This window comes from Zalophus californianus, chromosome 1 (genome assembly GCF_009762305.2).
Source record: "Zalophus californianus isolate mZalCal1 chromosome 1, mZalCal1.pri.v2, whole genome shotgun sequence".
Classification (NCBI taxonomy): Eukaryota; Metazoa; Chordata; class Mammalia; order Carnivora; family Otariidae; genus Zalophus; species Zalophus californianus.
The window spans coordinates 202,921,589-202,934,913 of NC_045595.1; positions in this window are offsets into that span (position 1 = coordinate 202,921,589).

Here is a 13,325-nt window from a genome sequence, read left to right on the forward strand (position 1 = left end):
AGGCTGATCACTCCCTTTGGCTGCTGACTGCAACCGCACTGAGCCTGAGCCAGGAGCGTGAGTGGCAGAGGCGTCCCGGGCACTGCCCTCCATCCACGTGACTGGTGGGGAGGCTCCCGGAGGAGTTCACGTTGGCCAAGGGCAGACAAACTGAATGAAGTCGCCTCTCAGACATCCTAATCTGCTGCTGGAACAGCCATGCTGCTCTGGCACCCAGCCTGTTCCCAGCCATGTGGTGCCAAGCGGCTCCTGGGCAGATACAAACGAGAATTAAAACAAAACAAAACAACAACCAAGAATTCCAAAGCCTGTGTCTGTGGTCCTCCCTGCGGCCCACTTGTTAGTTTCAAAGGTTGGAGGCAAAACGTACCACTCCTGCAAGTTAGAACAGTGAATAAAAGAAGCCCTCAATAGGAGGTTTCGCCAGCATTTCTGTTCCGAGCTGTCCTGCTATTTGATTTAAATATTTTGGTGAACTTTCCCGAGGGTCACGACGGTGGTGGTCAGTGAAATCCTACTAGATCGTCCTGTGCTAATCCTGGAAAGTGGTTCCAGAATCCTTTAATGATCACAACACAAGCATTTCCCCCCTCTTCATATGTTGGGAATGTGGCAGAACTTTCCAAGGGATTGGCCAGATTCCCTGCAGAAGGGGGCCCTCACATTCTGCGTCCCTTTGGGAGGTAGGATGTGGACAGACCAGAGCCTAAGGGAAATGCCTTATGGCAGTTCGGCAGTACGAAGATTCAGCTTTGCTTCTTAACAGATAACCTCTTTCCTAGCGGATAGGAGGAGACAGAGGGAAGAGAAGAGGAAATTCCTTCTGGCATATGGAATAAACATCTGTCCTTCAACAAGTGAAGGGTGGAAGAAACATGCGGACATTCCATCTTGTATATTTCTGTTCGTAGATGATGCTAGGCAGTTTCAGCTTTATTTCAGAGGGGAGCCAGCCAGAATGCTCTTTAGCTGAACCTCTGAACCTCAATTTTCTCTGGACAGGGAAAGAAGAGGAGCTGCTAACAAACTAACTAAGTGGGTCTCGATGACTTATTAGTTCTACCGCCCAGGCTCCAGCGGACAGGTGAAGGAGCAGGACGGGGTTGGGGGTGGGGGTGGGGCGAGGGTCCAAGGGGGAAAGAAAGAGAAGGCTCTGGACATCATGCAGATGGGACCATTTCCTCTTGCAAAACTCAGTGCTGGTTGTCGGATCTGGTTTCTCCAAATGAAATCTCCACATGAACAATGGCAAAGAAAATAAGACTGCCATCTCACAAGACTGCCTTGGGTTACGATTTCAATAAATCCTGGATACCATGCTTTTATTAAATCCCCAAATACCTGCAACTTTTGTTGATATAATAGTATTCTTTCACTATCATGGGGAGAAAAAAACCCACCTCTAAAATCAGAATCATTTACATCTTGAGGCATACCCAGGGAGTTATTAAAGGTCTCCAGACTTGCAAAGAGTTGAGACCATCTCCCTCAGTTGTTTCAAACTCTCCGAAGGAATTGTATTGTTTTAGATTCCTGTTTCTGAAGTTACTAGTGCTGTTGAGCATCTTACATTTTTTACTCATTTACATTTCTCCCAGAGCTTTGGCCACGTCTATTTCCCTAACTCTCTCCTAGAACAAATTTTAGAGTTATTGGAGATTTTTTTTTAATTTTATTATGTTATGTTAGTCACCATACAATACATCATTAGTTTTTGATGTGGTGATCCACGATCCATTGTTTTCATATAACACCCAGTGCTCCATGCAATACGTGTCCTCCTTAATACCCATCACCGGGCTAACCAATCCCCCCTTCCCCCTCCCCTCTAAAACCCTGTTTGTTTCTCAGAGTCCATAGTCTCTCATAGTTCATCTCTCCCACCAATTCCCCCCTCTTCATATTTCCCTTCCTTCTCCTAATGTCCTCCACACTATTCCTTATGTTCCACAAATAAGTGAAACCATATGATAATTGACTTTCTCTGCTTGACTTATTTCACTTAGCATAATCTCCTCCAGTCCCATCCATGTGATGTAAAAGTGGGGTATTCATCCTTTCTGATGGCTGAGTAATATTCCATTGTATATATGGACCACATCTTCTTTATCCATTCATCTGTTGAAGGGCATCTCGGCTCTTTCCACAGTTTGGCTATTGCAGACATTGCTGCTATGAACATTGGGGTGCATATAGCCCTTCTTTTCACTACATCTGTATCTTTGGGGTAAATACCCAGGAGTGCAATTGCTGGGTTATAGGGTAGCTCTAGTTTTATATTTTTGAGGCACCTCCACACTGTTTTCCAAAGTGGCTGTACCAACTTGCATTCCCACCAACAGTGTAAGAGGGTTCCCCTTTCTCTACAACCTCTCCAACATTTGTTGTTTCTTTCCCTGTCCATTTTTGCCATTCTAACTGGTGTGAGGTGGTATCTCAATGTGGTTTTGATTTGAATTTCCCTGGTGGCTAATGGTGATGAACATTTTTTCATGTGTCTGTTAGCCATTTGTATGTCTTCTTCAGAGAAGTGTCTTTTCATATCTTCTGCCCATTTTTTGACTTGATTATTTGTTTTTTGGGTGTTGAGTTTGAGAAGTTCTTTATAGATCTTGGATACCAGCCCTTTGTCTGTAGTGTCATTTGCAAATATCTCATAGATATATACAGAACATTCCACCCTAAAACAACAGAATACTCATTATTCTCGAGCGCACATGGAACTTTCTCCAGAATAGACCACATACTGGGTCACAAATCAGGTCTCAACCGACACCAAAAGACTGAGATTATTTCCTGCATATTCTCAGACCACAATGCTTTAAAACTGGAACTCAATCACAAGAAAAAATTTGGCAGAAATTCAAACACTTGGAAGCTAAAGACCACTCTGCTCAAAAATGTTTGGGTCAACCAGGAAATCAAAGAAGAACTTAAACAATTCATGGAAATCAATGAGAACAAAAACACATCGGTCCAAAACCTATGGGATACTGCAAAGGCGGTCCTAAGGGGGATACATAGCCATCCAAGCCTCACTCAAAAAAATAGAAAAATCCTGAATTCACCAACTAACTCTACACCTTAAAGAACGAGAGAAAAAGCAAAAAACGATGCCTAAGCCATGCATTAGAAGAGAAATAATTAAAATTAGAGCAGAGATCAATGAATTAGAAACCAGAAACACAGTAGATCAGATCAACAAAACTAGAAGTTGGTTCTTTGAAAGAATTAATAAGATTGATAAACCACTGGCCAGACTTATCCAAAAGAAAAGAGAAAGCACCCAAATTAATAAAATTATGAATGAAAGAGGAGAGATCACGACTAACACCAAGGAAATAGAAACAATTATTAGAAATTATTATCAACAACTATATGCCAATAAACTAAGCAATCTGGATGAAATGGAGGCCTTCCTGGAAACCTATAAGCTGCCAAGACTGAAACAGGAAGAAATTGACAACCTGAATAGGCCAATAACCAGTAACGAGGTTGAAGCAGTGATCAAAAACCTCCCAAAAAACAAGAGTCCAGGGCCTGATGGGTTCCCTGGGGAATTCTACCAAACATTCAAAGAAGAAATAATACCTCTTCTCCTGAAGCTGTTTCAAAAAATAGAAACAGAAGGAAAACTTCCAAACTCATTCTATGAGGCCAGCATTACCTTAATCCCCAAACCAGGCAAAGACCCCATCAAAAAGGAGAATTTCAGACCGATATCCCTGATGAATATGGATTCCAAAATTCTCAACAAAATCCTAGCTAATAGGATCCAACAATACATTAAAAGGATCATCCACCACGACCAAGTGGGATTTATCCCCGGGATGCAAGGGTGGTTCAACATTCGCAAATCAGTCAATGTGATAGAACACATTAAGAAGAGGAGGGAGAAGAACCATATGGTCCTCTCAATTGATGCAGAAAAAGCATTTGACCAAATACAACATCCTTTCCTGATTAAAACTCTTCAGAGTATAGGGATAGAGGGAACATTCCTCAAGTTCATAAAATCCATCTATGAAAAACCCACGGCGAATATCATCCTCAATGGGGAAAAGCTGAGAGCCTTTCGCTTAAGATCAGGAACACGTCAAGGATGCCCACTCTCGCCACTATTGTTCAACGTAGTACTAGAAGTCCTAGCCACAGCAATCAGACAACAAAAAGAAATAAAATGCATTCAAATTGGCAAAGAAGAAGTCAAACTCTCTCTTTTCGCAGATGACATGATACTTTGTGTGGAAAACCCAAAGACTCCACCCTCAAATTATTGGGGATTATTAAGGAAAAGACGTGTGGTGGTGGATGGCGTGGGGAGGAGCGGAAGGGAGAGAGGAGAGGAGGAAGGTTCTCTAATCCAATCCCTTGCCCTAGCAACCAATCCCCTCCCTTTCCCCAGGGCTAGATTCCCTCTACTTCATTCCCACTGTGTCCCCCAAGGCCAAGTGCAGTCTCTTTAGGGGAGCTCTCTCTTCTCCTAAGATCATTTATTCTCCCTCTCAATCATTTCACCTGGACAGAGAGGAACTTTAGTCCTGGATCCTGAACCCCTCTCCAGTGGAACTCCTCGGAGGACAAGTCATAGATGTTCAGGTGGCCCTGTCTCATTTAAAAAGTAAAGTACTCATATTTTAATTGGTATGAAGCAAAATAAATACCCAAATCCTGGCTTCATGATTTTTCCCTCCCATGTGGGAATCACTAAGGCAGAGAGTTGCCTGATTCACTATTCACACGACTATCCAGGCTCGTCCCCTGGGCTGTGAGGGGTCAGAGGCCACCACCAGAGCCTTGGGAGCACTGCCCACACCTTTCTCTTTCCTTCCTTAAAACTCGGTGAAATGCTGGGTCCATCCCTGGGCTCTGGGCCGAATTTTCTCTTGTAATCGTTTGTAACACTTAATCCCCAACTGTCATGTAGGGAAATTACCTTGGTCTTGTGGACACTGCCCTGAAAAGAGTTCCCGAACAGAGAAGGCACAGCTCAAGTTAAGATGCTTGCCTCTCATGGTTTGTTGGTTTGTTAAGTCAACTTAAAACATGCAGCAAGAAGCAGGGGGAAAGGGACGGGGCCGTTACCACAGTTCGGATGGTGTGCAGGTGAGGTGGAAGGGCCATCCACCCGAATCCTGGTTACATGACGCGTACATGACCTGTCTCTCTGTGGCCTGCGTCAGCCTTCCGCCGTGATGGTTGGGTGTCAAGGTTGAAGAGGGGTTCAGCAGGAGGAAGGTGCCCACAGTCCGTGTATGCTTGTTCTACTGGAGAGACGCAGGGGCTATTATGGCTGGCCAAAGCTATAATGTGCCAGCTGACTTGCTGAATAGCTATGGGTTTTATCTGCATTTCTTGGACAGAACACAAGATATTCAGACTGGGACATATTAAGTGTCACAGGTGGGTAGGGACGACATAGGGACGACAAAACCATCAGCTTAGAGATGGCATGACCCATACCTATTGACTCGTTCTTTCCAAGACCAAGTAGCACTTTTGCTATCCTTCCCCTCCCCCCTCCTTCTCCTCCTTCTTCTAAGTCACATAACATCTCTTACAAGTTACTAACTTCTTATTATACTTAACATTTCTTATGAATTCTGCTTATGTCTCACAAGCTATTTCCTTCCTCATTCTCTTTCACCTTATTAATTTCATCCCATCCATTTGTTTTCCTGTCCTCTATAACAGAGCATAATATCCTCAGATAATATTACAAAATTCATGTTGTATCAGTTCATGACCTATACCTTGGATGACAAATTCGCAAGATTACAAAAAGAAGACCGTAAATCAGATTTGTCTTATACTTAAGGCATCTCTAGGTATCATCTACAAGGAAGTTTTTAGATGGGTACCCAAAACTCCAGTTCTCACCAGCCCCCACCTGCATCACCCGAGGGACTTATCTAGATTAGGGTGTGGAGGTGGCTTCTGATCCAGAAAAGACAAATGGGGGCTAGGAATTGAGTCTGTCCAGACTGATGAGGCCCAGTGAAGAGACGTGGATGGGATGAGTGATGTGGTTCCTTTGAGGGGGGAGAGAAATCTCATCTTCTGTGTGCTGAAGTATTCAACTTTGCTCTAGAGAAGGATCTGGTCTTTGTCCTCAGCTTCTGGGAATCCATCTCTAAGCCCTTCGAAAGTCTTGCCTGGCAGCAGAGTGTTTGTTTGCCTGGAGGTGTTGAAGTTTGAGCTGCAACAACAACAACATGATTTAGGGTGGGGGCTTCAGGTCACTTGATACCAGCTGACTTCCAGAGGGGCTGGATACTGAGGTCAACCATGTAGGTGGTCAACCAGGGTGAAGGGAGGGAGCTCCGATACCATGGCTTGGAGAGTATTCCTGGTTGGCAGTGTTCTCTGCAGATCATCACACGTCTGCTGGGAGAGGTGTCCTGACTCCACCAGGAGAGGGCAGTTGTAAGCTCTGCGTTTGGAACATTCCTGAACTTCACCCTATGCTCCTCCTCTCGTGGCTGGTTTTAATCTGTACCCTCTCCCTGCAATAAACTGTGACCATAAGTATAAAGCTTTCAGTGAGCTCTGTGAGTCCTTCTAGCGAATTATTGAACCTCGAGGTGGGGACTGTGACCCCCCCCACCCCAAACTTTGCTTTGCCTTTGAAACCCAAGATATTGCATAACCCAAAGTGTTTATTTGCCAGGCCCACGGAGAGACAGGATGCCTGTGGGTCACCATGGCTTGTGTTTCCAGGATCCCATAAAATATAGTCTGGAACCTTGTTCCCATGATTTAGAACATTTATAGATGCTGAGGGAGCCTCTTATTTTTCTGATTTGGAATTTCTTGACAGAGTTTGGTGTGTGTGTGTATCATTGTGTGTGCGCGTGTGCACACGAGTGCACAGGAGGGGGATTCCCCACTCCAACGCTGTAGGAACACAGTGATCATAAAGCTGCACACATGGGTTAGCAGCACTCACTGCATCTACAGATAGCATATTCAAACTGCAGGAGATCTGAGACATGGAGAAAATCTTGAAAGGATTTCAAGGGGGAGGTGGGGAACCCCTTACCTAGAGAGGACAAAGGATAAAGATCACACTGGATTTCTATTCAGAAACCAGGCAAGCAAGAAGATAGTGGAGTGAAATATTTACAGTGTTGAAAGGAAAACAAAAAACCAACCAAACAAAAAAAAACCCACCAACCAAGAATTCTGTACTCTGCCAAATTATTCTTTGAAAGCCAAGGGGAAACAAAGACTTTCTCAGACAAACAAAAATGGAGGGAACTTGTCATCGCTAGACCTGCCTTGCAAGAATTGTTAAAAGAATTCCTTTGGAGGGAAGGAAAATGATAGGGGTTAGGAACCCAGATTTGCATGAAAAAGGAAGAGCATGAGAGAAGGGATAAATGAAGGTAAAATAAAATATTTTATTTTTCGTATTCTTGATTGAGCTAACAGAGAACAGTTTGTTCCAAATCATCATAGGGACAGTGTATTGTGTGATTATCGCTTATGGCTAAGTGATTTGACCACAGCAATGTGAAGAGATAAGAAGGGGGCAAGGGGGAATGCCCTGCTGAGAGGGCTTTGTACTGCCTATCAGGTGGTAGAATGTTGTTGGAAGGTGGAAACCTGGATCACTGGTGAGCGTGTGTTGTAAACTCAGAGACAACTACTAAAAAACATTCTTTTAAGGCAGGTAAGTGATAATGCTAAGAGAGGAGACAAAATGGAATCATATAAAACGTTCAGCTAAAACCAGAGAAAGCAAAAAAGAGTGAAAGACAAAAAAAGAAACAAAAGACAATGAACCGAAAACAGTAACAGACCCGACAGGTACTAGCCCAAGTGTATCACTGATCACTTTAAAACATCAATGGTACAAGAATTCAAAGACAGAGACTGTTGGGGTGGATCAAAACGCCAACACCCAGCTATATGCTGTCTACAACAGGCCTACTTGAAACACACAATTAGATGAAAAGTGAAGGGATGGAGAAAGACAGGTCATGCTAACACTAATGGAAAGAAATCGAGAGTGGCTATGTTGATATTGAGGCTGACTTCAGAACGAGGAAAATCACCAGTGGTTTCCAGCAGCTCCAGAGCAGAGATGGAGGTGGGTAGGTGGGCACAGGGGACTTTTAGGACCGTGACATGATTCCATACGATACCATAATGGTGGATACATGACACTCTGCATTTGTCAAAACTCTCAGAACTGCACAGCACAAGGGGTGAACCCTCGAGTCAGCTCTGGCCTTTCGTTGGTAATAATGTATCAATATTGCTTCACCAGTTGTAGGAATGCACCACATTGATGCAAGACATTAATAGTAGGGGACCCTTCACGGGGAAGGCAAAGGAGTGTATGTGAACTCCCTGTACTTTCTGCTCAATTTTTCTTTAAACCTAAAACTGCTCTTCAAAAAAAAAATAGTCTCAGGGTGCCTGGGGGGCTTGGTCGGTGAAGCGTCTGACTCTTGGTTTCGGCTCAGGTCATGATCTCAGGGTCGTGGGATTGAGCCCTTCGAGCTCCTTGCTCAGTGGGGAGTTGGCTTGAGATTCTCTCCCTCTGCCCCGCCCCCCCGGCTTGTGCTCTAAATCTCTCTCTAAAAATAAATAAATCTTTTAAAAAAATCTTTAAAAAAATAAATATTTTTAAAAATAAAAAAAAAATCTTTAGAAAAATTAAAAAGTAAAAAGTAACAACTCTCGCTGCGGGCACTTGGCCCCCCCTTCTCCCCACACCAGCAGCCTGGTCAGAGCCTCTGTTCTCTCCATCCATGGAGCCTCCGCACCTTGGCCCTGGCAGCCCTTGGGAGCCCCAGACTGCCTTTGGCTGACAGTTACCTTGTTTTCCTCTTGGCTAAAGGGACTGGGGACAAGTTGCTCATGACAGAGTCCCAATGGATATCACAGAAGCTCTGAGCCTGGGTCTGCCAGGGAGTTGCTAGAAGAGCAAGATGTGGTTTAATGAAAAAGTGGTGGCAATTGAGCTGGATGGAAGACAGACCTCCTCCGCAGAGGCCCGCTTCTGAAGATAACATGGAGACAGTCCTTGGGGCGACCTTGGGAGGATGGAGGGCCACACGAGGGAAGGAGCCTGGGTTGCTGTGTCCCTGCTGGGGCAGAGTCACCGCCTTCCAGGAACCCCAGGATTGCACAGGAACATGCTAGCTTCACACAAAACCCATGAAATTGTTAGATGCAAGCAGATTCCATTGATTTCTCCTGAGTTGTTAGGATGGGAATTCTGGTCTCTTAGTTCAGGGTCTCTAAGTTGGGGACATCTTTCAGTCCTGGGTCCCTGCCTGCCCACAGAGATCATCTGCAAAGAGAGAAGGAGCCTCAGACGAAGATGATCCTGGGACCTTTGTGGATAGTGCCACGAGATCCTAAAGCAGAAGGAAAATTTAAACCAGGAGAAGGAGCCCCGTCCAGGGTCAGGTCTCCACCATTCTGCCCTGACTTCTCTTGTGCACAGAAAGGGACATGGCCTGACCCTACCTTGAACACCTAGATTTGCTGTAGGGCCTAGAATGGCTGAGCTCCGGGCTGGGATCAGCCCTTCCCACCTCCCCCAGGGCTTGTGTGATTGCGACAACTTTCTACTTCACAGCAAAGTCAGGGAGAACTGTTTTCTGGAACCTGGCTGGCCTCCCCTCCCCCGGCCCAACTGCTCTGCCCTGGTTGCCGGGCACCGGTTGACCTCAGAGGTGGAACTCTCCACAGGGTTCTGAGTGGTCAGTTGGGGCCACAGGACACTGGCCCTCGGAGGCAGAGCTGTGGAGCCCGACGCAGCCATGGAGGGCCCCCTGTCGGCCTCCGGATCCCCTTGCCAGCTGGTGTTGGAGCACCTGTGGGGGGCGCTGCTGCTGATTTCTGGAAGTCTCTCCGTGTTGTCCTGGGCGGTGCTGGTATGGACTGTGCTGCTGCTGGTTTTCCTAGTGAAGAGACGACTCACTCGAAGAAGCGCGAAGGCGCTGGGCCACAGGGGCTCTGCCCGCCACGAAGTGTGTGGAGCAGGCCGTGAGGAGAGTGGCCCAACCACACAAGCCGAGGCCGCCCTCAGGCCGCCCGGGGTCGTGGCCAGTCCTCCCCCATCACAAGCCCTGTGCTTGTCAGCAATGAGCACAGACCTGAGCAGGTTGGTGCTTTGGGACACTGTCAACTTTCTAAAGAAGGTACCGAAGAGCCAGCCTCCTGACCTTCCCCAGGTCACTGGGGAAAAACCCATCTTAAGAGCATCAGAGAAGGATGGAGAGCAACTTTGGAAGAAAATAATGGATCATTTGAGTAAAAACACTCATTTTCCAGAAAGTCCAGAACTGCTCAACCAAGAAATTTTGAGATGGAGGCAGATAGGACAGGGAAAGGAGGGGGAAGAAAGGCTGGAGCCGTCGAAGGCACACATGGAGCCAGTCCCGAAAGATCAAGTTTGCTAGTTCCCCGTCCAGGGCAGGACCCAGGCCATCCCCCCCGCCTGACCTCTCTGCAGATCACAGGGGTGCCGGGAACTGGGGAGTCCAGCACAAAAGGGGAGCAGGAAATGGAGATCACTCCATCCATCGGGCATCTGAAGGGTGTCACTGATGAGGCTGGCTTCCGTGTGTCCCTTCAGAGTTCTGACCAGGAACATCAAGAAATAGCCAGACGAGCGTGGGAAGAAAAGCAAAGGAACGAAGAGCTTCAAGACAAATAACAAATCTCCAAACCGTGGAGGAAGCATCTTTGCAGCGTAAAGATTCCCAGCTTGAAAGTGAGATTCAGTGGCTGAAGCTGAAGCTTCAAATTCTGCCTGAATTACATCAAGAGCACATCTTGCAACTTCAGAGAAAATTGTCTGAGGAGGAAATGCCCCACTTGGCAATCGAGAAGAAACCGGCCAGCCTGGGCAGGAACACCAGCTACACGCATCAGATTCATGACCCCCGCGGGAAGACGGCCAAAGACCTGGGCAAAGAGTTGGAGAGAATCCCCTGCCACTGTCCCCGGGAGGTCCTCTTCATGAGAAGAGAATTCCAGAAGGCTGGGTGGCAACTGTGCCGACCGAGAGAAAGCTCGAGGCGCTGAGACGTGATCCCCACAGGCACCTGCTGGCCAACATCAAGTCCAACGGCCGGCCCTTCCCAAGGGGCTCTCTTGTTGCCGCTGTTCCAGGCAGCCCAAAGAGACCCTGAAGCGTCAGGGGGTCCCCGGGGTCCTCGGGCCCCCCAGGAAGGAGGAAGAGCACACCGTGAGGGCTCCGGGATCCAGGGTCGCCTGCAGGTGTGGCTCGGCTCACACCAGCGGGGCCTCGAACGGTCACGACCATCTGAACGTGTTCTGTGTCTCCACATCATCCGATCCCCTAGAATTAGATGATATAATTCTTGTATTTTGACCTAAATAAGAGGGCCACCATGACTGGAACCATCACTGAAATCCAGCCTGGATGCAGTTACAGCAATAGAGACCCTTTCTGTTTGGCAGGAGCATTTCTGTGGCCATTTTGAAACACATGAGCGTGTAGGAAAAGTCTGTAGGAGTAATTTAACATTTACCTGAATAAATTTTGACTCGTTTTTAAAAAACATTAAAAAAACCCTAAACAACAGCACCCCATTCCAACTTCATAATATTTGTATTAGATTATCCCTAAATTCAGAGATTAGGAAAGTTGACATTTTGCAACCGATTTTTAGATTTTAGGCTTTTTTTTTTTAACTTTCTTGTTTTAAGATCTTATGTGTTATTTAGATGTTTCTATATTTTATCCAGTTAAAAATTTTTCCCTTGATGGCAAACACACATGTACACAAGTGACAAAGCAGACTCAAGGCGCTCTTAGTTGGACGCCAGGAACAGAGGATAGTATAAAATAAAGCTGCAACATTTTTTTTTTTTTAATTCAAAGACAGAAAGAAAAATCATGCTGACACAGAAGGTACCTAAGTCATATAAGACAGAAAAGGAGAGGTGGCTGAAATATCGGACAAGATTCCAACAAGAAACCTCTCACCCCACATGCTGCAGAGGGAGAGTGAGCTGAAGGCTGGGTCTGGAGCTGTGGGCAGGGGTGGGGGGGGAGGAGCGAGTCTGGGGAGACCCCCAGCCGCTAGCCGTGCACCCGGGAAGCTGCTCCCAGCCCTGGGCCTGGAGGCCGGAGGGGGATGCGGTGTCATCTGGGCCCGGGGAGGGGGGGGGGCTGTCCTCATGGAGGCAAAGCTGGGGCGGACCCCGAAGCCGGCCCCCACCCTCTCCCCTCCTGCACCCCCATTTACCGCCCGAGGAGCCGCACCACAGCCGAGGCCCGCGGAGTCCGCGGCCAGGGGCACAGAGCAGGCCAGAGAAGGGCCCGGCGTGGACTCGAAGCCCAGCCCACAGGAGTCTGTTCAGCGGACAGAGCCGCCCCGAGTGAGGCCTGGGGGCGCCCCGAGCTCACGTGCTAGGCAGGGGGCAGGGCAGGTAAGAAAAAAGAAGGGGGGTGGGGGGCGGGGAGGGGGAAGGAAGGAGAGGACAGGGGTGACGAGAGCTCAAGGCCAGCTTGGACGGCTCCCCGCTCGGGAGGGACCTCCTGGCCGTGGCCTCGGCCGGGCCTGACCCACGACAGAGGCTGCGGGCCAGGGGCTCTGGGGCCGAGGTCCCTCTCCTCCCCCGCGGCTGGCCCTGGAGCCCCAGCCCGGGACCGGGAGACCGCGCCCCGGCGGCGGGCAGGGCAGCCAGACGGGAAGCCTCTTGCCTTTCTGCCGTGTGCCATCCCTCCCACGTCGGGGCTGTTCCGTGGCCGGACCAGCATCCTCGCTGCTGACCCCGCCCAGCCCGGGGCGCAAGAGTCTGACTCCGCTACCACCCCGTGCAGGCTGTGTGCCCCTGGCCAGGTCACCTAACCTCTCTGTGCCTCCGCTTCTGGAATGTAGAGTACGACGGCTCATCAATAGTCTCTGCCGTGCACAGGTGGCGGGAGGTCACGCCGTGACACTGGGTTCGTGCTTAGGACAGTGCCTGCGCCGAGCAGATCCCATGTGCCTGTTTGCCAGCAGCCGGGATTTTCCTCGGGACCCACTGGAGCTCCTGGGTGGTGAGAGGAGCCATCCAAGGTGAGGCAGGTGAGCGGGGATCGAGCTGGCTGGTGGGGGTGCACGAGGGGCAGCAGCCTGGTGAGGGCTGGTGGAGCAGAGTGTGATGGCGGTGCATGGGCTGGGTGCTCAGGGAGCTGGGGCAGGTCTGCAGGGGGTAATGGCAGCCACAGGGAAGCTGGTGTGGGCCCCCAGGTCCCCATGATTCCCGGAGCAGTGGGACCTGGGCTTCTCCATTTGCCCTCCCTCAGGCCCTCAAGACTGGGGCAGGGCTGAGCTGGCAGGTTT